The 23228-nt window shown below is 43.3% G+C and overlaps 1 long non-coding RNA gene across 3 annotated transcripts in view; it reads left to right on the top strand.

Moving 5' to 3' along the window:
* LOC118555472 (uncharacterized) overlaps window positions 1-23228 on the top strand; it is a 182836-nt gene that overhangs the window by 156826 nt on the left and 2782 nt on the right. For all 3 annotated transcript variants that reach the window (XR_013449869.1, XR_013449870.1, XR_013449868.1), the window contains one exon: window positions 16310-16422. This is a non-coding gene — a long non-coding RNA (uncharacterized LOC118555472). The remainder of the gene's footprint in view (window positions 1-16309; window positions 16423-23228) is intronic.

A 23228-nucleotide genomic window follows, 5' to 3' on the forward strand; every position in this document is an offset into this window, starting at 1 on the left:
GTGACAGGATGGAGACGATCTGCAGAGTAAAGATTGGCATAGGACAAGCAGTGGGAGAAGAACGCAGGATGGAAATGGTCAAGAAAGAAAGCCTGGTCCAGGTTGTCTGGCATTCGGAGGGACTGTGGTAAGAAGGGTAGACTGAGGTCAGAGAACAGAGGGACTGACATTCCAAGGGATTGGTGGGAAGGTATTGGTGAGTCACCAAAAACTTTTGCCTAGGGAGGTACTGGTTATTTTATAAACATCCTTTTACTGCTACTGAACACACTGCCTCAAACATCTTTACTGGAAAAGTCTGATTTTACCATTAAGAAACTGATTTCTCCAAAATTGGGCCATTCTCCCTCCAGATGGAATCTCGCCCTGGTGAAGAAACATGTCTGTGGGGGTAACCTGACAGGGGTTGGGCAGGCAGTCCAGGGCAGGAAGTGGCGAGGCTCTGAATGAAGTTTTCTCGATTAGCAGAAAGGATGTTGCAGTGTGTTTTCCTGTTTGAGAAGTTTAATTCTTCACGGTTTGCTTGGCTGTCAGAACGCTTCACATTTTTATTTGTGAACATACATGGTGATCATCCTTAAGACAAAAAAAATCTGATGGCAGGTCCCTCGATGCCCTTGTTCAGAGCAGATGTTGCAATCAGAGCTGGGCTTTCAATTCTCACCTCTGAGATGTTGTAAATTGCATTAAGAAGCATCTCTTCTAGTCTTCATGTTTTACATACAACTTATTAAGGTCATGTTGGGGGAAAGAAGTTGAAATAGACAAACTTAACAGTTTTGTAGATCGCTAAGACAGAGCCATCATCTGCACTGATGTAATTACTCACAGCTCATGTGACCATCAAAACATATAAACTCAACAGGGGAATCCAAAAGAAAGATGCACACACTCAGTTCATCAATATGGAACAGTTTTGCAGACCCAGAAGGTTCAGGAAAATTTCAGCAGTACTTTGTGTGTGTGTGTGTGTGTGTGTGTGTGTGTGTGTGTGGTGGGGAGGGCAACAAGGGGTGATAGAAGCAGAGACGGATGCCCCAAAGAGTGTCTTCACTTAGCAAATGGCAGGGCTCCGAGGATTACGGATCCCGAGCTGAGGAAGGAAGTTTTTCTCGTCGCGGGAAATGAAGTTCTCTTGTCCCCCTTCTCTTCACAGTGAGCCCTCCTTCTCTCCAGCATCCCTGATGTGGGGCCATCTCACCTCTCCTTGAACCCTTCCACAGACTGAAGTTCGAACATTCCGACTTGTTGTTTGGACTCTGTTGGACATAACCTAAGTCTGCATGGCAGGGTGAAAATTGGATAAACAGCCACGCTGACTCCAGGGAGATTTTTTTATGCAAACATCTGTTTCTTGAATTTGGCCAGGGTCAGGCCTAAAGGAAGGTGGAATTTCGATTGATGAAATAAGATCAAGAAGATGCTGCCTCATTTTTTTTTTTTTTTTCCTGTTTCGGGGAGTATAAACCCTGTCTCCCTCCAGCATTACAGAGGGAGGAAACCCTATCCAAGTTTCCCCTGATACTGGCTTTATGTCCAATTCTGGTTTAGATGAGATCATGGGGATGCTTTTTCTGGCACTTTGCTGTACTACAGATGTAACCTGCTTTGAAAGAAATCCCATGCATGCAGATAAAAATATGAATTTAGAGTAAAGATGAATAGAGCAATCAACAAATATATATGAAGCACTTCCCATGTGCGAAGCACTTCCCATGTGCCTAGCACTGGGCAAGACACTAAAATATATTAAAAGAGGGGAGGAATGAGTCCTTGCATGGAGGGAACCCAAAGTTTTAAGAGGGAATTGAGGTGATAAAGAACAATAAACTATAACCTATGATTTGGTACTAAATTGTAAGGGACTGATATTAGTCACTGCGGTTATCTGTATTAGGAGAAGGCAGGGTGGGGCCCCAAAGCCGGAGATGGCTTCGGAAGGGAAGCTTGAATTATGCAGGATCTAAGATGCTGAGAAGCTCTGAACAGGCGGAGCCCAGGAGAGGAGCATTCCCAGTGGTGGAAATCCCAAGAGCTGGCAAAGACAATTATTGTGTCAATTGATTGTCTGCTGGCTAAGAGCTAATTGGGTGGGACATTGTTACCCCCATTTACCAATGGATGGATGAAACTTGGTAACAGATCAGTAACAACAACAGCTAACACTCATTTAGCACTTACTATGTTCCAGAACCGTTCTAGGCACTTTGTGTATTTTAAATTATGTATGGCTCATCACAAGCCCCGAGTTGTCCAGCCTCAGGTGGTCAAGCCAGTATGGGTACCAGGGGCTGGCATTGGTAGCTATGGCTTTGTAGAGGGATGGCCAGAGGAGCAGGTGCTGAGGACCCCCCCCCCCACTCCAAACAGGCTCCCAGCTCTCTCTAGGCTACCTGGCTGAACAGAGGGTACCAGGTGGGTACTATTGTTATACCCTCTTAAGGCATGAAGAAACTGAAGCAGAGAAATTAAGAGACTAGCCCAAGGTCACACAGGCAGTAAGTGGCTAAGCTGGGATGAAACCCAAGCCTCTTTAGTTCAAAGCTCACAGTCTAAGATGCTAAATGAATGAGGAGAGCAGGAGCATGGTGAGCAATATAATATTGACCTTGCAGGAAGGATGGGGTGCCAAGGTGGGGGAAGTGTTGCATAGGAGAGGGAGAGAGAGGTGGACAGGCATTGTTTCATTCTCGAACAATTCTTTGTGCGAACTTGTGAGAGCCCATAATGAATTTAAAGTGTGAGTCTGAACACCAAGATTCAAGCTTTGCAAACCATTTCAGGACACCAGTGTTAGCTAACATATACATCAAGCCCTTCTAGTAAAGAAGGAAACTTGTCAGAACGTTGGTCTCAAGATTCCCCACGCATTCAGCCTTCAGCGCCAGGCCCGTCGGAGAAGACAGACCAAGAGCAAATGTGTGCCCCCCGACCCCCACGCGGGTTCTTCTCTTATGAAGTACCTGTTACTAACTTTAAAACATTCCGTAGGTCTTTATATTTACCTTCTACACAGGCTTTGATCCCTGGAATTCAGTGAAGACATGGGATCATGTGGGCCCTCTTTGCATCTCATGGTAGAACAACCAACCCACCAACCTAACTGGGGAAAAAAAATCGATGATGTCAGGTTGGTACTCAGAACCGGCCAACAGGCTAAATGGGGAGAGAGAGAAAGTGATGTAATCAGAGGGGATCCAGGCCAGTTTTTCTTTATCCAAATGCCCTTCCTTTTATAGACACCATATTGCTAAAATTCCCTTAGTAATGATTCATTTCTTTGGACCTCTTTCCGTAATAAAGCCAACAAATCTTTTGATGGAAAAAATACCTAGCCCACTGGTTTTAAACAGTGTTTTAGACAGAACAACTTATATTTCTTAAATGAATATTTTTTTAAAGATTTTATTTATTTATTTGACAGAGAGAGAGGGAGAGAGAGAGCACAAGTAGGGGGAGCGACAGAGGGAGAGGGAGAAGCGGACTTCCTGCAACAGAACACACGACTAACCAACAGGTCAACCAAATCAGGTTTCACTTTTTTCTCATAAAAATAAAAGTCTGAAGGGAGTGAGCTGCCAGTGTTGGTTCAGTGGCTCAGAGATCTCAGAGCAAATGTCTTTGTGATTTTCTTGCGTTTTTTGTTTGTTTTTTGTTTTTGTTGTTGTGTTTTTTTTGTTTTGTTTTGTTTTGTTTTTTGCCTCATGATCTCAAGAAAAGGAGGTTGCTTCGGTCCCAACCATCACATTTTTGCTCAGGGCAAGAAGAAGATGGAAGGACAGTGCCAGCCATATCTGTTCCTTAAAATCGAGAAACTAAAGGCTTTCCTGAAAACTTCCAGTAGACCTCTGCTTAGGTATTTTTGGCCTGAAATAGGTCACATGGTCTCTCTAAGATGCAAAAGATCCTGGGAAAATAAATATTTAGTTAGCCCTACTGCCACTCCCAAGAATATTGGGGTTCTATTGTCAAGGAAGAATACAGGTGTGGCTATGGAATTGGGCGTGTGAGCCACAGCCTGGCTGTTCTCTTCATGGACTTCATGAAGGAAAACATGACACCTGAAAGTTTTTGTTATGGAAACTGCATAACAAAAAAACTTAGAGTGGGAAACCAGTGACTTCCCTTTTGATGGGAGCAAGCAAGCTTAGGTCCCTGTAGGTTGTTGATGGAGAAAGGGTGCTACAAAGGGGCACAGGGGTAAAGAAAACGATAGAGAAGCATTGAAGATAAATTACTGGCAATACGTAAGGTACTCCAGGCAATTTTGACTGAATGTATATAATTTGTCTAGTAGGATGTCAGATATTCTGGAACAATGAGCCTTATAAAATACTCTAGCTTCTTTAAAAATAGAGTATTTTGTTTCAAGTGGAAGCAGGGGTTGGCTTGCTCAACCAGATACATTCACCTGATTGTCCAGAAAACCGCTTTGTGGAAGCACAACTGAACTTATTTTTGTATGATAGAATAGAGGTAAACGTCAGTAAAACAGGTGTCAGAACGCACACCAACACACACACACACACACACACACACACACACACACACACACCCGGCAATAAAGATAAAAACCAGTCTAGGGTGTCTGCTCTATCAATGCCTTTCTGCTGAAAAGTGAATTTTACTCCCATGTCTCTCCCTTCCTGCTAAACAGATAATCGGGACAGTTTATCATATCTGTTTTGGGGTATAGTTATGAAACATGTTCAGTGGAGAGCATGAATGAGCAGGGACTTGTCCTGAAAAACAGAACAAAAAGAAATTATTAATCATGTTTCGCTTTGTATATTTACTGTTTTGCTTCTGAACATCTCTATCCAGCCAGCATAATTAGGAGATATGCCAGATGGGTAATCAATGTGACTTTAAATTTTTGTAGAGAGAGAACAAAGTTGTAGCTTGGATTTTTTTTTTTAGAAGGTACTTTAGCCCTGCGCATTTAAAAACAAACATCTTGCATTAGAAGGTTACTGTCTTCCATGCAAAGACGTTGAATATGTTCTTAAATCCTTTCATTTTTTAAAAACTGGCCTGATGGAGTAGAAGAGCTGAATGGCCTACCAAATGGACGAGAAGAGCTAACACGCAGAGATGGGAACTGGGGTCCCCTGCAAGGAACGGCTGAGAGCTTTATTTAATCATAATCATCATTATATCAAACAAACAAACAAACAAACCATAAATTTCGCTTCCCTTTCCTTGCTTTGCAGTCAGTGGAGATTTACTTGTTCTCACAGTTCTCTGGCTAGACGAAACCTAAAGGAAGCACTTTCTGAATCTCCTATTTAAGCAAAGCAAGTGAGATCTTCAGCTAAAGGGGCCGTGGCTGCTTGGCCAGTGAGATGGGCTTGGGAATGAGATCACTTTATGGGACCAGGCAGCAGAGCTGATGCCCCAAGGGCAGTGTTTTTACAATTGTGGGTCCCGACACATTAGGGAATCGTGAAATCAATTTAGAAGGTTCTGACCGCGTATTATTTCTTAGCCCAATAGAGTTGCACAGAATAGAACAATACTGAATAAAAAACATAAATGTGAGTCACATGTAAGGGTATGCATTATTTATGAAATTTTTGTTCCAATAATAAATGTGCATCCTCATATAAATCATATTTCTTTATATGGGTCAGTCAAAAAAGTTTGAAAAATCCTGCAGCAGGGTTAAGTGTAAGAGGACAGTTGCCCTTTAGCTGACAACCTCAGCTGGAAGGGACAGAGGTGATGGAGTCTCTGGACTCCTCACGCCCTTGTGAACACATGCCAGGGTTGGTAACACAGTTACTGTGGGTGTGTGCTTCTCCAGGATTCTCACACACACATTCTTCCACACAAAGTTGAGAACATTTTTGCCAAGTTACCCATCCAAGAACACACTTTGGAATTTGATTGGCATTGCGTTATATAACAGAGCTTGGAGAAGAATTGACGTCCTTACTTCGTTGAACCTGCCAACCCAAGTGTGCGGGCCCTGTCTGCATTTATTCTAGTTGTTTCCTATATCCCTTTGTTCTGTTTATGTTATTTTTTTATAAATGCTTCTCATTTTTTACTTTCTTGTTGATGCCTATGTATTTGGCATATTTTGCTTCCCTTATGAATATATGTATATATTTTTTCTGTCTTGATACCATTTTCTTTTTTTCAAATATACTGACCTCTCTGGCTCACTGAACTTGCAGACGTCTTCCATGCATTCCTGCTTCTGCTCATGCTGTTCCGCTATGCAGAAAACCTTTCCCTGCACTGCCTGAGGAATGTCTGCACGCCCAGGCAGAGCTGTCTCTTGGGAGGACTGCTGCAATAACCCTCTAACGAGTTTCTTGGTTTCTCTTCTTACCCACCCACGATTCCCCACATAGCTATTGGGGTGGTCTTTAAAAACATAAATCAAGATCCTGTCACTTTCCTCCCTAAGACATCTGCTGGCTTTTATTGCCTTTGCAAACATCCAAACTCCATTCAAGACCCTCAATGCTTCCCATGATGTGGCTCCTGCCTACTTCTCTGACCTTCTCTCCTGGACTTTTCCTTGTCATGCGTGATGCTTCGGCTGTACTAGATTTCTTTTTGGCCCTCAACACTCCAAGCTTGTGCCTCCCGTGGCACATTGGCTGTTGCCTATTCTTGTGATGCCAGGATGCTTCTGCTCCTGACGCTCATGTGGCTAGATCCTTCTGGACATGTGGACACCCCATACATTTTTTTTTTAAGGATTTTATTTATTTATTTGACAGAGAGAGACACAGCGAGAGCAGGAACACAAGCAAGGGGAGTGGGAGAGGGAGAAGCAGGCTTCCCGCTGAGCAGGGAGCCCGATGCGGGGCTCGATCCCAGAACCCTGAGATCATGACCTGAGCCGAAGGCAGACACTTAACGACTGAGCCACCCAGGCACCTCCACCCCATACATTTTTAAATTTTGATTTTGAGAGGCCTTTTCTGAACCCCAATATGAAGTGGCATTCTCCACCCATCTGCTCTCTATGCATCGTCTTCTTTTTTTTAAGACTCTATAGTATCTGCGATTTTCTTATTTGCTTTCTTGACTGTTTCCCACTCCCCCACCTCCCCACCACACACGAGAATGCAATGTGAGTGGAGACTTTGTTAATGATGGCTAACTCCCCAGCCCCACAAAGGCACTAAATAAATATTTGTGGAATTAATGGATAGTCCTATAAAGTAGGTAGCATACCAACTACGGAGCACAGAAAATATTCGGTCCTTATCTTTAGAAAGTCTATACTCAGAAGGCAGTGACACTGAAAATTGCCTCTCACTTTTCTGAAGTCGTCCTATTGTGGATATCGTGTCTACAAGCAGGGCTTACCTGGAAGGGAGTCCTTTAGAGATGAACTATTAAGAATAGATTTTCACTAGTAAGAAGATGTTCATTGTTGAGGATCTATTTTCATTTGATTTTACAAAGTTTTGAAGACTTTCCTGGAGGTAGACCAGGAACTCTGGAGAGATACCCAGGTAAATAAACCAATCTCTGTCCTTAAAGGAGAATGCTTTTAGTGAGATGAAGAGACTTGTAAAAACACAATAAGGCAGTGGCCTTGAACAGCAGTGGGAGCGATGCTCTTGTAGTTCTGGGACCTCAGGGCTGTCTTGGACTGTCCCAGTACTGGGGCAGACATCCTTGGCTTTGGCATATGAAATCATTACCAACCAATCACACTTTAATTTATTTAAACTCATCTTGGGTGAATTTAACATTCTCCCCCTAAAAGAAGGAATGGTGATTTGATCTATACTTTGGAGGCAAACCCAGAGAATGAATGAGGCTTTCTAAGGACAGTCCTGGGGTATGTTCTAAAAATGATTATAATGTGAGTGAGCTTAAAAAGCTTCCTACCCTCACAGAAGCAGGCTGCCCTGACTCTCACACCTCCAGGGGCTGAGGTAGACTTAGGGCCTGGGGCTCAGCATGCTGCCTGTGTACGGCCTCCTACCGCTTGAGTCTGCTTGTCTACAGAGTCCTTTAGCTCTGGAATTTGATGATGTTTCTATATAGAGTAGTGCTGGGGTGTGGGAGGGCCAGGTGGAACCTCCCCTTGGATCCTAAATTGTTTACCACGCTTCCATATAAATTAATTTTATGTTGATAAAGGCCACAGAATCTCTTCTGAAATAGAGGCAGCCTACATTGAATGAGTGTAAAAATCTCAGAGCCAAGAGATGGAGGATGGAGAGTAGAAGATACAAAGAGAAGCCCTTCCAGACAGCTTGGAAGGGCCATTACCTCAGGGCTTCATCGGTGACTGAGGGCTATTGAAACCTCATAAATGTTAGTCTAACAAGTGAATGATCCTGGATTTGAGTAGTAACATCTGAAATGATGTTCATTTTCCTAGAAGGGACAATGAAGGTATAACACCTGGCTTACTGGAGACTATATGAGAACCCAGTGCTCTGGGTTACCAGTGGGGTGCAGCTTTCTGGCCCCGGCCCCCAGTATCACTTCTTGAGGTTCATTTCAAGATTATTGCCATGAACATGTGATTATATAAGGAGTGTCTTGAGCTGCCAGTTAGGCATTGAGTATTTAGTGGGGCCAAAGGACTGCCTTGTCTCTATCACAGAGGAAACAAAGAAAAATGGCCATGAATTTTTTCTGGGCCATAGTTTCCCACTCTGGGGTTCTGTGAATCTAACACACAGCTCCGAGCTGTGTCATCTGGTCTTCTGTCTTCTCCTCAGCCATCCCTGAAGCTTGGCTGAAGAAGGCTGGAGAGCTCTTCCCTGCCCCGCTCCCCCTTCCCCAGTTCTAATACTTTCCATTACCATTCTGTCAAGCAGTAGCCAAGTTAGGACTTCACAGAAAGGGGAGGTCTATGAGAAAGCCTGAGTTTGTGGTGGTCTTACCTTGTCATGGCAAGCAGCTCTCTGGGCATAATTTTCCACTAGGCTGAGTCTATTCCTTCATAAACTGAACTCCAAAAGCATCACTAGAAGAGTCACTTTAATGCAAATGAGAATAACCTGGGACCCTTGATCCTTATCTGAGGAGAGGTTTTCAAGTGTTCCCTTTGTGTGGTGGTGTCAGTATGCCCCAGGAATTTTTTGATTAGTAATTACCATGGAGTCTTCACTATATACTAGCCACACTGTGTCAGGATGGCTCAGAAGATCCTTCCCTCTGATATATACTGCCTTTATAAGGCAAGCACTCTGCTCTATAAGAAAGAGTAGAACATTATGAAAATTATGATGTGGGAAAATCTTTGTTGAGCATCTGCCATTTTGGAATCACTTCTTTTTGGCCCTCTGCCCTCACCCCATGGCCATAGGTCTTCCATGGTGATATACCAGTTAAACTTGTCCTATGATAGAGACCTTTACACTCCCTGCCTACTTACCTTCCCTTATATTGTGTGCTATCATACCAGATTATCAAAATAGCTGATATTCTAAACAACTCACACTAAGGTCTAAGTACATGTCTAGTTATAAATTTATGTGCTATCGAGGGTGACTTAAGGAAGGGTTGAATCACTATATTGTACATCTGAAACTAATATAACACCATATGTTAACTAACTGGAATAAAAATAAAAACAAAAAATAAATAAATAAATAAAACAGTAAAAATATAAATAAATAAATAAATAAATAAATAAATAAATAAATAAATGAAGTTATATGCTCTCTCTCCCATATGGCATATCTGAATTTTTATGAAGCCCTCCAAATGTTAATTAAGGGGTACTGAATGATGGGAATTTCAGCTACTAAGAAAGGGCCACTGTAGGTGTTTTCCAGATCTCACTGTTTTGGGCACTGCTTACCTACAGTGTGTATACACAGACATTATCACTTTTACTTGTAAGCTATCCAAATCCTTTAAAAAAAAGGTTAAAATTGAACTGCATAGGGTTTTCATGACCTGTCTTTGGCAAGACTTCTAAGCAGTGATTACAGAAATTTTTGCGCAAAGTCAGTGAGACTAGACTTCAAATTTGCTAATGAGATAGCTCTGCGTCTAGCTGTGTGTGGCCGTATTTATCACCTCACACACCTGAGCCATGCTCATGTGACACCAAGACAGGGAAGGAGGATTATGATTCTTACTGGCTTTCAACAAGTAAAGGCAGACAACTCTGCGACAGGGATTTTGTATTTATGAGCAACGAAGCCAGATAAAGAGGATCTCTCTGCAATATTACACTAGTTACATAATTTTGTTAATTTCAGTTTGTACTTTCTCTATAGGAATTTTGAATTTGACCTCTATAGTATCTAAGGAAATGAGGAAAAGTCCACAAAGGTTAGTTTCATGGGCAAGTTTTCAAGTAACTCAGCTATGAGTGTCTGATTCCGCTCCTCGGCAAACAGTGTTCTGTTAAGTTGGGCCATATGAAACTGCTGTTTTTGCAGGGCAAAAACAGTTGAATATCAGTAATTTCATATGGTTAACCTAATCTGTTGTTGCATACCCTAAGAATAACGTAAAGCATCCCACCAAGTATGAATCCTGTTAAGCAAGAGAAGCTATTCAGTTGCAATTCATGCCACAATTCTTATACAAAATAGAATAATGTTAAATAAATGAATCTTCTTCTAGATACCGCTTCTTAATACATGTCTCTAATGAAATGAGTTTCTAAGACCATGTTTAACCCACGGCTGAAGTTTTTTTATTTAGCCTTCCTCTTTGATAGAGGCATACTTCTTTTTTATTATTCTTCCCTTTGTTGTGCTTCCCAGATATTGCTTTTTTTTTTTTTTTTTTTTTACAAATTGAAGGTTTCTGGCAAACTTGCATTGAACAAGGCTATCAGACCAGTTTTCCAACAGCATTCACTCACTTCATGTCTCTGCATTACATTTTCGTCATTCTTGCAGTTATTTCAAACTTTTTCATTATTATTATCTTTGTTTCAGTGATCTGTGATCAGTGGTCTTAGATGTTACTATTGTAACTGTTTTGGGATGCCATGAACCATGCCTACAGAACTTAATCAATAAATGTTGTGTGTGTCCTGACTGACACCCCCTCTCCCTCTCCTCAGAGCTCCCTAGTCTCCGAGACACAACAATATTGAAATTAGGCCAGTTAGTAACCCTGCAATGACCTCTAAGTGTTCAAGTGCAAGGCAGATTCACAGGTCTCTCACTTTAAATCAAAAGGTAGAAATGATGAAGCTTAGTGAGGGAGGCATGTTGAAAGCTGGGATGGGCTGAGAGCTAGGCCTTTTGCACTGAACAGTTAGCCAGGTCGTGAATGCCAAGGACAAGTTCTTGGAGGAAATTAAAAGTGCTGCTCCAGTGAACAGAAAGGGAAATACCCTTGTTGCTGATATGGAGAAAATTCTAGTGGTCTGGACTGAAGATCAAACCAGCCACGACCTTCCCTTAAGCCAAAGCCTAATCCAGAGCAAGACCTTAACTCTCTTCAGCTCTATGCAGGCCGACAGAGGTGAGGAAGCTGCAGAAGAAAAGTCTGAAGCTAGCAGAGGTTGGTTCGTGAGGTTTAAGGAGAGAAACCATCTCCGTAACGTAACGGTGCAAGGTGAAGCGTCAAGTGCTGATGGAGAAGTTGCAGCAAGTCATCCAGAAGATCTAGCTAAGAGAATTCCTGAAGGCCACTACACTAAACCACAGATTTTCAGTGCGGATGAAACAGCCTCTTCTTGGAACAAGATACCATCTAGGGCTTTCAGAGCTAACGAGAAGACAGTGCCTGGTTCAAAGCTTCAAAGTATAGGTTGACTCTCTTGTTAGGAGCTAATGCAGCCGGTGACTTTCTCTTAAAGCCAGTGCTTATTTACTATTCTGAGAATCCTAGGGCCCTTCAGAATGATGCTAAATCTCCTGTGCCTGTGCTTCAGTGATTTCAATGAAACAATAAAGTCCGTATAGCAGCACATCTGTTTGCAACACGGTTTACTGAATATTTTAAGCCCACTGTTGAGACCTACCACTCAAAAAAAAAAAGGATTCCTCTCAAAATGTTAGTGTTCATTGATACTGTTCCTGCTCACCAAGAGCTCTGCTGGAGATGGACAACGAGATTCATGTTGTTGTCATGCCTGCTGACACAACATCCATGCTGCAGCCCACGGATCAAGCAGTAATTTAGTAAGACTTGGCTTTCAAGTCTTCTTACTTAAGAAATTTATTTTGAAAGCTGTAGCTGCCATAGATAGGGATTCCTTTGATGGATATGGGCAAAGTAAATTGAAAACCTTCCAGAAAGGACTTCCCTTTCTAGATGCCATTGAGAACATTCATGATTCATGGGAAGAAGTCCAAATATCAACATGAACAGGAGTTTGGAAGAAGTTGATTCCAGCATCATGGACGATTTTGGAGGATTCGAGACTTCGGTGGAGGAAGGGACTGCAGATGTGGTGGAAATAGCCAGAGAACTAGAAGTAGAAGTGGACCTTGAAGATGGACTGAATTACTACATTCTTGTGATAAAACTTCAATGGATGAGGAGTTGCTTCTTATGGATGAGCAAAGAAAGTGGTTTCTTGAGATGGAATCTACTCCTGGTGAAGGTGCTGTAAAGACTGTTGAAATGAGGGGCGCCTGCGTGGCTCAGTCGTTAAGCGTCTGCCTTCAGCTCAGGTCATGATCCCAGGATCCTGGGATTGAGCCCCACATCGGGCTGCCTGCTCGGCAGAAACCTACTTCTCCCTCTCCCACTCCCCCTGCCTGTGTTCCTGCTCTCGCTGTCTCTCTGTCCAATAAATAAATAAAATCTTAAAAAAAAAAAAAAGACTGTTGAAATGACAACCCAGGGTTTATAATATTACACCAACTTAGCTGAATAAGGATCTGTAGATTTTGAGAGAATGGATTCCAATTCTGTAAGAAATTCTCCTGTGGATAAATTCCTATCAAACAGCATCATATGCTACAAATTGTTCATGGAAGGAAGAGTCAATGGTTGCAGCAAACTTCACTGTTGTCTTATTTTAAGAAATTGCCACAGCCACCCCAGCCTTCAGCAGCCACAACCCTGAACAGTCAGCAGCCACCAACATTGAGACAAGACCTCCACCAGCAAGGAAATTATGACTCACTGCAAGCTCAGATGATGGTTATCATTTTTTAGCAATAAACTATTTTTAAATTAAGGTTTGTGTGTTTTTTAGACATAATGCTATTATACACTTAATAGGCTACATACAGTATAGAGTAAACATCACTTTTATATGTACTTTTTTAATGCAGAAATTCATTTGACTCGCTTTGTTGTGACATTCACTTTATTGCAGGGGTCTAGTCCAAATCCACAATATCTCAAAGTATTCCTATAATTAGAAGTCAGATCGTCATTACAATGTGCTGATGGCAATCTAGAACATGAGGAAAGGAGTATCCAGGGTGGGAACTTCCTGGTCTGGGGGAAATCTGCTACCCAGGTAGGTATGAAGAGGACAGTTTAATGGTCCAAGAACATTGACTGAGTATAAGAACCTCAGTCCTAATTCTGAATAATGTTGGCCCCAAGGTATCTGATCAGTTGCTTGGAGTATAACAGCAAGGTATTAAGGTGTGGGTCAAATCCTGTAAGTTAAGCTAGATTTTAGTTTCATCCAGGAATCTTTCCAAGGGTGACTGATGTATGCGGTTAAATCCGGGGCTAGAGGGGAAGGATATGAGTCCAGAAAGGAGATAGGTAAGAACTAGGTGGGGTCTTATGCCCTTATTTTAGCGGGTTGGGTTGAGGGTGTGGCTGGTCCTCGACAGGAGTCCTCAGAGGGCGAGCCAACAGAATTAAGGCTTCTTCCTTGAGGTGCTGCTTGGGCAGATACCTAATCCCAGAATGAAGCCAACATACTAGGCAGGTTCAGCTAGAACTTTGGAGCTACTCAAGCATCAGAATCTTCCTCAGCAGATTTGGGACCCACATAATTTTTGGCTGATAAAAATACCTGCAGTGAGACCAGAGATCTGGGTCTGTGTCACAGGACTCAGAGCTTAAGAGTAGGTCAAAAGTTCAAATCCACTGGGCATAGACTATTGCTTCCTGCCATTCAGGGACAGATAGGCTGGAACCTGCATGTGGAGACCATCAATAGATCCAGTTGTGAGGAGCTGGGGATGAAAGATACAGAGGAACCAAGTAGGGGCTGACACTCTTGGTTCATATTCACACTAAAACTCAGTTTTGAGCTACACTCTATCAACTTTTTATTGAGTATCTGCTATCATCCACATATCAAATTAGGGTCTTAATTCCCTTAATCCTCATAATAACTTCATTAGGATAGTTTATGATTTCAATCCTAGAAGACCGAGAGTATAATAATCTCTCCACGATTTGGGGAATAATAATTATTGGAACACAAATCCAAATCTTTATGTTTCCATAGGGGAAGGTATATTTGTTTCCTATTGCTGCTGTAACAAATTATCACAAATTTAGTGGCTTAAAATGCCACACATTTATTCTCTTATGGTTCTGGAGGTCAGAAGTCTAAAGTCAAGGTGTTGGCAGGGTTGGTTCCTTCTGCAGACTTAAGGGCACAATACGTTGCCTGTTTTTTTTTGGCTTCCAGAGGCCACTTGCATCCCTTGGCTTGTGACCTCTCCTTGTATCACTCCAACCTCTTGCTTCTGTCTTCACATCTCCTGCTATTGGTTCTAATCTCCTGCTTCCCTCTTCTAAGGACTTTTGTATTAGACAGGCTCCCCCTAGATATTCCCCCCCCCCACATCTGCAAATTCCCTTTTACTGTGTAAGATAACATATTTTTAGGTTCTGGGAACTAGGATGTAGACTTTGGGGGTGGGGGACATTATTCTGCTAACCACAGCGGCGGGGGGGGGGGGGGGCGCATGGAGGGAGGGGCTTTGAGCTGGGGAGGCAAATGTGGCCAGACAGAAGGGAAACTGTTATATTCCTCTGAGGCTGATGTGGGGCAGGGAAAGGGGCAGAGACGGGAGCCCCTCTGCATGCAGAAACTTAAGTGGAGGATGCCTGTAGGAGAGCAGCTCTCAGTAGGGAAGGTCCATTGCTAGAGGGGTCTCAGGGCTGCCCGGAGCTACAGGGTCTAAAGACAGATGGCAGGACCAGTTCTCTGCAGCAGCATCTTGTAGCTAAAGAAGAAGCCATAAAGGTGATGAGCATCATTTAGAAATGCCCACCTACTCCCCTTGGCTTTCTGGAAACATATCAGCCAGGATTCTTGCATGACCTCATAGAGGAGGGGAATGGGTCCCCCGACAGACTGAGATTGAATATCGGGTTGAACTGACCAGTGGGGATTGAAACAAGATGAAATATCATCATGTTTAGAGGTTTTTAAAGGAATATGGCGTCGGACCTTAGTATTGTGGTTTTAAAGTCCTACCTCTTGGAGTTGCAAACTGGCTGGGGCCATAGAAGGTGGAAGGGGCTGCTGAGGGCAGAGAATAAAGTGTTTGCAGCCAGTGTGCTCCAGGCAACCTCTACTTCTAGAACTAAAGATGAAGAACATCTCACTTCCAAGTGCTCCTTAACTCGGGGTCCAAACCTAAATCGAACAACCTGCTAGTTAGTCAGGCTCCTTCAATGGCAGCTAGTATCTGAATAACAATAACCATATTAATAAGTATATCCAGCAGGGGGGATAAAAGGTGGTAGGGTATTCCCAAGAGGAAAATTAATTTCTTTTTATAATCCGCTGTAGTTTATTTCACATATTCATGACCCGCCCAGTATGTTTTTTCTTTATGACGAGCCATAAAAATGACAAAATACATTAGCCAAGTTCTTCGTTTCTGCTAAAATGACCATATTCAAAAATAATAACAGAGACTTGTATCAGCGATGCAAAAGATGCATGAAGTAATTGGGGCTTAATTTGTACACAAACTGTCAAGGCAGTTTTCCTCACGGCCTGCATCTTCTGAATTCATTAGTCTCTAATTACGGCCAGTGGGGACCAGCAGTTAGAAGGTTAAAGAGGTTCTGACAGGCCTAATCATTGCTCAGGAAGCTGAAAATGTATGCAAAGTCTCAGCAGATGGGGTGAGAGCGGCTTCTGCCAAGTGATAACTGTTATTCCTTTGCACCTCCAAAGCTGTCATCCTAATAGGCACATTTTAAATTTATTAATGCTCTAGTTACAATGCATACACAGTCTCTAATGGTATGTCATTCTGAGTATATAAACTGAGCAATTAACACATATTACCTGGTAATGGTAAAATTATTTGTTGCCTGGTTTTTTTTTGTTTTTGTTTTTGTTTTTGTTTTTTTTGGTTGTCTCCTATTCCAGTAAGAATTGTCCCAGGAAAAGCTTCCCTTTGTTAAAATGGAAGTAAAGCCACCCTGAAGATGGGTTTCTCTTTTTACTCAGATATTACAATCGGTCTGAATGCCTTCGTCCGGCCTTTCTGTACTCTGACCTGTCTCATCTGTCACGGACTTCTGGCCTCCCACATCAGAATCTAGGAGTTAAAAACAGTGCAGGTGAGCTGCTTCGTCGGACTTTTGGGAAGTGGCAGAGAACTCCAAGTTGGGATGAAATGCCCCTTTAAAGTGAGAAGAGACCCAGGGTCGTAGTTCTTGTTTGTGACTTTACCCTAAGTCCTAGAGGGAGAGGTAATGTGTATTTTGCAATTTCCAATTCCAAAGTCCTCAATATCTTCCCCTTCTTTGGTGGCCTCCCTGACTTTAATCCTGATTGCTTGAAAGCTAACTAATCACTAGCAAGAGGGGTGTGTGTGTGTGTGTATGTGTGTGTGTGTGTGTGTGTGTGTGTGTGTGTGTCTCTTGTCTTTCCTGTGACTATAGCCATGACATGGGAAGAGCCTTTAATTAAATGCAGCACTTAGTGCAACAATTGTTTGCATGTAGGAGGCCACAGAAATGGAGACAGCTGGAATGGATAGTCCCTAAACTGTAGGCTTTGTCAGGACTACAAGATTCATAAGCGGTCCTAATAGCATGATAAGGTGTTAATCTCAGCAACAGAGCAATTATCTGTCCAATGACTGACCGCCACTCTCTGTACCCACTAGCTCGTTTCAGTTAATTGATTTACGCGGTATAGAAGTAATATAACAACAACAAAAAAATGTCACAAAGACTTTATGTTGATTAAAAACTGTGATTACATTTCCCTACTAGGTGATGTGTTTGAGATTTTCATACCACCCAGAAAGATGGCCAACTATTAGGTAATAAGTTTTCTTTGCCTGAGACCAAATAACCCATCCATTGTGGTTCCTTCAGTGGCTGGAAGAATAGTCCCGGTTGATTAACAGACTTGAGTTGTGTGACCTCGGACAAGTGTCCTCATTTCTCTGAGCCTCAGTTGCCTCGTCTCCAAGGTGAGAAGTCGGTTCTAGAGGATCTCTGACCTCAAAGATCTTTCTCGGTTCTGAGAGCCATACTTCTCTGAGTTTGTGGGCTGTGTAGCCACGGAAGGATTATACCATTGAGCCGGAGCAATAGTTCTGAGTAGGTCAGCTTTTTATCTCCTACTTCCCATTTTCAACTTGGAAGTTTAATCTGCTTTCTGACCATCCTGTTTATTTATAACTTTTTTTTTTTTATATGTGCACAGTGGATTTTTTCCGGCCCCTTTGCTGTATTTTTGTTATACGATATAGCTATTCATTTCCAGAGATTTAAAAAATCGTCTCAGCATCCCTTTAACGGGAAATCCAATGAAGAGAGTCTAGACATGCCCTGTGGTGCCCGCTTACTTGGTGTGATGTGGAACTGTAGGGAGAAGGGACATCCTGAGGGCTCTGTGGATGGCAGATACGGGGTCTGCCCTTGTGGCCTCCCCTATGCACGTGAGGGTGGACCCCAGTTTGTGCCACTGGTTTCTTGGTCTATAGAGTGGATGCACTGGGCTCACTGTTCCCTCACGTCCGTTTTCAGCAGCAACTTTTGATGACTCTCATTCATTCTGAGAAAAAGGAATTTTCTCGAAATTGGAGGCTTAGAAGGTAAATGGGTTTTAGAGAAACCAACGGGTAGAGAGAGAAAGAGAGGCCCCGAAAGCCGTTTATAGGAGCAGAGTTTGGCTGAGAAAGCCTAGCATTTTGTGGATGGCAAGTCATGGTGTGGGGCCATGAGTTACTCTTCAGTGAAAAGGTAAATAGTGGTTAAGATTAGTAGCCAGAGAAAGCAAAACTTGGTCTTGGAATCTACCATCCACTTGCCCATCTTGGGGCCACCTTTCCCCTTCAGGGGGACCAGCAGACCTACTTAAACTCTCCTGGAAGTGGCACCATAGCGTGCTCTGCTCTTAAGGTGAAGGGAGTGTGGCCAGGAGGGATTGCTTTTACCTGGAGTCTTAGTTGTCCAACGTCAGCAAGCTTCCATTGGAGGGTGTCAGGAACACACGGGGGTTCAGGGAAACCATTCCCAGCTCCCTGCACTTACACTTACTTTGCCCACATACCCCCAGTGACACTCATGCCAAAGACCCCGGTCATGCAGGTCCCTGGAACCACCTTGGAGTCACGCAAGCCCAGTGTTAATCTTAGCAGAGAAGAAAATTAAGACTGCAGAGTGGAAATCTGTTCACATAATTTCCAGACTCAGTTCTGGAGCATGGTTCCTAGGAGCGGAATAGAACCTGGATCCGACCTGCCTCAGTGCCAGTCCATGAGGCTCTACCTCATGTCCCTTCGTCCATGGGCAGGACCCTTCACTTTCCCATGCCTCAGTTTCCTTCTTCTAGGGAGAATAATAGCACTTCTCCCGTAAAGCAGTTCTGAGGATTAAAGGAGTTAATGGATGGACAGTTCTCAGGAAGCACTGGTTAAATGTTTGCTGTGGTTAATTACGGATCATCTATGAGCAGGCTACGTGTGGGTATGTTGTTCAGTAGCCGAAGGCCCCGGGCATGTTGAATACTCTAGTGTTGTTAGCTTGAGAGTCTTAGTAATTTTTGAACAAGGAACCCTCCATTTTCATTTTGTACTGGATTCCACAAATTCTGTAGCTGGTTCTGTCTACAAGGCTGCGGTGCCAAAATCTAAAGTCTGTGTAATGTTGATACCAAAATGGCCAGCCCTCACATTACCTTGTTGAGAAAGGTCAGATTTTCCCTTAAGAGAGTTTGTTTGATACTTGAGCTAAAGTAAATATTTTATGAACATTTGCGTGGAGCCAGTGATTACTTGTCTTTAGTGATATAATTTCATAGTAATATTGTTCATTTCTATTTGTGCTTCAAAGGTAGGATTGGATTTCTATGGTTGCTCAATATTAAAATGAACAGTAGTGAGATCTTAAACTTTAAAAATTAAAGGATGATTCTGGGCCACCTGGGTGGCTCAGTTGGTTAAGCATCCGATTCTTGATTTTGGCTCAGGTCATGATCTCAGGGCTGTGAGATCCAGCCCCACATCGGGCTCCACGCTCAGTGGGGAGTCTGCTTGGATTCTCTTTCTCTCTGCCCCTCCCCCCAAGCGCGTGCACTCTCCCTCTCTCTCAATCAACCAATCTTTTAAAAAAGAAAAGAAAAAATAAAATTAAAATATGATTTTAAGTTTCTTGTATTAATTTCTAGGTTTTTTTAATAGATTCATCATTTTTTCTCCTAAAGATGGAGAAAATATAAGTTCTCTGCATTCTCTAAAGTGCCCATCATAGTCCTGGCAACTAGTGATTAGTTAGGAAACAATTTTAAAGTTGCCCAATAAGATAATCATGCACCTCATGAAGGATGGTGAATATATCTGGGTAACAATGAAGTGAATGTACAATCAGCCCCTCCCCCCATCACATATGTTGACTGTGCTCAGTTCATGAACTTTGATTAAAATTTAAAAGCCAGGTTGGGGGTGGGGGGGGCGCTGCTGCTTATTTTTGTGGAAATTGTCAGCAACCATTCCATGAAGAATAAAGGCTCTTCCTGATAATATTCCACTATCAGCCCTTATTAAATTCCAGCATATGAGAGCTGGAATGTGGAACTTCAGAAATCATTTTCTTGTTGCCTCATTTTGCAGTTGAGGAGACTGATACCCACAAAGGTAGAGCTATCTGAAAGTCACACAGTTCACTGGTGCTTAGCAAAGGGTTCACAGTGTCCTAGGTCATGGGACAGAGGAGGGTCCATGCGGTGGGCAGAGTTCCAGGGCACAGACAAGTTACCTTGGACAATCCAGTGATGATGGGCCGGGTGCAGTACATAGGACTGGCATTAACTACTTCAGAGAACAATGACAAGGACATCTTAGTCCCAACTCAGATTCCATCTCGCACTGGGGAGAGGCTTGAGATTTCTTAAGCTAATGTTTTCTCTCTCCCAACATGTGTTTTCATTTTAGCCACACGTTTTCTGGGAGACATGCACTCTAAGTATGCCTTCAAATCTTTCTGTATTAACATTTAGACCAGCAGCCTTTGCACACGATATTGGAGTATCGGCAGTCTTTGTTTCTGGTACTGTGAAAGGTGAGTCCTGTCTAGCTGTGAGGAGGAGACCTGGGGGTGATCCCTGGAAGCATTTGATGAATCCAAAAGAAGGGTGGCGTGGATGTCAAGCATGTTACTGATGCTTCAGAGCCTTAACTATAACCCAGGAGTCTTACTTCCCCAGATGCCCTGTAACTCCTTTTGAAATTGGTTCCATTTATCTTTTTACTTGTTCTCTTACTTGGAGAGTCATCCCTCCCCTTTCCTTACTCCTCTGGTCTGGCACTGCCTGGAGGGGCCAGAGGCCTGCTGGGAGCAGGGCCCCAGTGTCTCCTGTCAGTTCTCCCCTTGAGAAAGGCAACAGGCCCCCAGGCAGCCTGTTTGTACCACGACCAGCATACCAGGAGGCGCGCATCAACACACAGGTCTGGGGGCGGGGGTCCCCATTTCTTGGCAGAGTAGATGCTGTGATTTTTTTTTTTTTCAGAAGGCTACCTGTCAGGTGAGGGGGTTGGTAACCTGGGGCATCTGGATTCTGTTTACCAGATGGAGCTGAGCTAACAATCGAGGTGGGGGGGGGTTGGATAAATCAGTTGCTGCATAGATTTAGTTGTTCACTTGGGGGTGTGAGGCAGACACAGCCCTACAACTGGGCTAGGATAGGGTCCATCATGAGGGAGGCAAAGGGCCCTCGCAGGATCAGTGAGGGAATAGATCCTCATGGTGTGACTTGATGACAGTTTTTGGTGCAATTGTATTCCCTTGGTAGGCACGGGGATCCAGGATCTTTCTCACTGTGATGTTGGATGTCCCTAATGTTTGTTGACCCTGTGCTTATGGTATTCTTCAGAGCTCCGATTGCTCAAAGTTGACATTGGGTATGTAGTAGCTCCCTAGAGTCCTTTTCCAAAACTAAAATCTCAGAGATATTTGGCCTTTTCTCTTACCAGCTGTGTGAACTTTGAAGCTACTTTAGTCCCTTTTGTACTTCAGTTTCCTCATCTGAATGTGATGATGAAATTCATACCTGCTTCACAGAGCTGTTAAGTCATCTAGATATGAGATAATACATGTAATATAGGGCTTGTAGAATATATGTAGAATACTGTTTGGTGCTTCGTAAGATCTTAATGAAAGTCTATGATTATTTTTATCATTATTGTCGAGCGTGCATGCGTGTGTGTGTGTGTGTGTGTGTGGTTGTAATAGCCAGCACCAAAGATGCCATAGTCCTTGAATGAAAAACAAAGTCTTAATGCTTTGGATAAACAGAATGGAAGGAGAGAAATTAGCCCCTTGCTCTGGAATCCTCCATCCTGTTGGGAAAAGGAGGTTGAAGTTATCATATTTAAGGAAAGTGTTCCAAGAATGACAAACTCATACAGAAGCACAATCCTAGTCCCATATCATTTTTAAACTATTGGCCCAGCTGGTCAATCACCAAGTGTCTATTGGGCTTTCACAGGGTATAGAGCTAAGGGCCTTGCACATTCATTCATCAGTTCATTCATTCATTTAACAAATATTTATTGAGTGTCTACTATGTGCCAGACACTAAGATAGGGCACCGAGCTAGCCAACAAAAATCCTTGCCCTCAGAGAATTTCGATTCTAGTTGAAAGATAGACAGTAAACACACATGTGATTATATAATATACTATTGTGTGGTAAGCATATGAAATAAAGCAGGATGAATGGGATAAGTATTACCAGAGAGTGGGATGGTCTGGGAAAGCCTTTCCAGAAGGGGCAATATCTGAATAGAGATGGGAATGAGCAGAGCGAGGGTGTTAGGACAGAGGAAATGGGACATACGAAGGCACACATCTGAGTACAAGGTACACATCTGAGTGAAGAAGGCACAAGAGATGAAGGTGGAGCCAGGCAGGGGCCAGAAAATAGGGCAAGGAGTTGAGAGTTTGTTCCGGGTGTGAGGGGAAGACACCGGAGCACTTGGAGAAGAGACAGAGGCATGATACGACCAATGGTTTGGAAAGATCATGGTGACTTCTGTTCAGAGAACAGATTATAGGGGGTCCCAGAGGCAGAGCAAGAGCCAGTAGGGATGCCGTCCTGGTAATCTGGGGGAAGCCCCAGGAGGGTCCAAGTGAGGGGTGGTGAGAATGGAGCTAATGGACTGCCTTCTGCAGCATGGGCAAGAGAGAGAGGGAGTGAGGAGTGCGAGGGTTTCGATCCACACAACTGGAAGAGTGAAACGGACCTGAGCAGAGACAGGGAAGACAGGAGAGGAGCCCACATGGCAGGAAAGTCCAGATCCCTGCTCTGAACTGCTTGGGTTCATTGCGAGATGCTGATGAGACACCAAGGTGGAGGCGTCCAGTAGGCAGCTGGATAAGTGAGTCTGGATCTCGAGGAGGTCAGGCAGTGGAGACACGAATTTGGGGATTAACACAGACATAGCATTAGGTGCAACCATTGAAATGGCCATTTCATAGGTGAAAAGAGTGAATATCAGAGGTTTCTTATGATTCCACCTGATATTTAAATCTGTAAGTGAGAGAGATGACAAAAAGAGGTCCAGTAAGAGAGAAGAGGTCCAAAGGACGGAGCTCCGAGTTACTCCATCCGTTAGGAATTAGGAAGAGAAGGAAGACCCAGCAAAGGCATGTCCTGTAGAAAACCAGGAGCTTGTGGCCCCTGGAAACCAAATAAAGCAATGTGCTTCAAGGTTAGTCAAAGTATATATTGTATCAGATGCTCCTGAGGGGTCCGGGAAGGGCACAGAGGGGATGATGAGACACTCACCTCTGGGTCCCCCAGTGAAAGTTCCTGAGTTGGAGGCACTGTCAGCCCCACTTCCTGCAACCAGCAGTTCGTTGGTGCTTGAATGAAGCTTTGATGCTTCAATTTTGGAGGATGACAATTCATTA

This window comes from Halichoerus grypus, chromosome 7 (assembly GCF_964656455.1).
Source record: "Halichoerus grypus chromosome 7, mHalGry1.hap1.1, whole genome shotgun sequence".
Lineage (NCBI taxonomy): Eukaryota > Metazoa > Chordata > Mammalia > Carnivora > Phocidae > Halichoerus > Halichoerus grypus.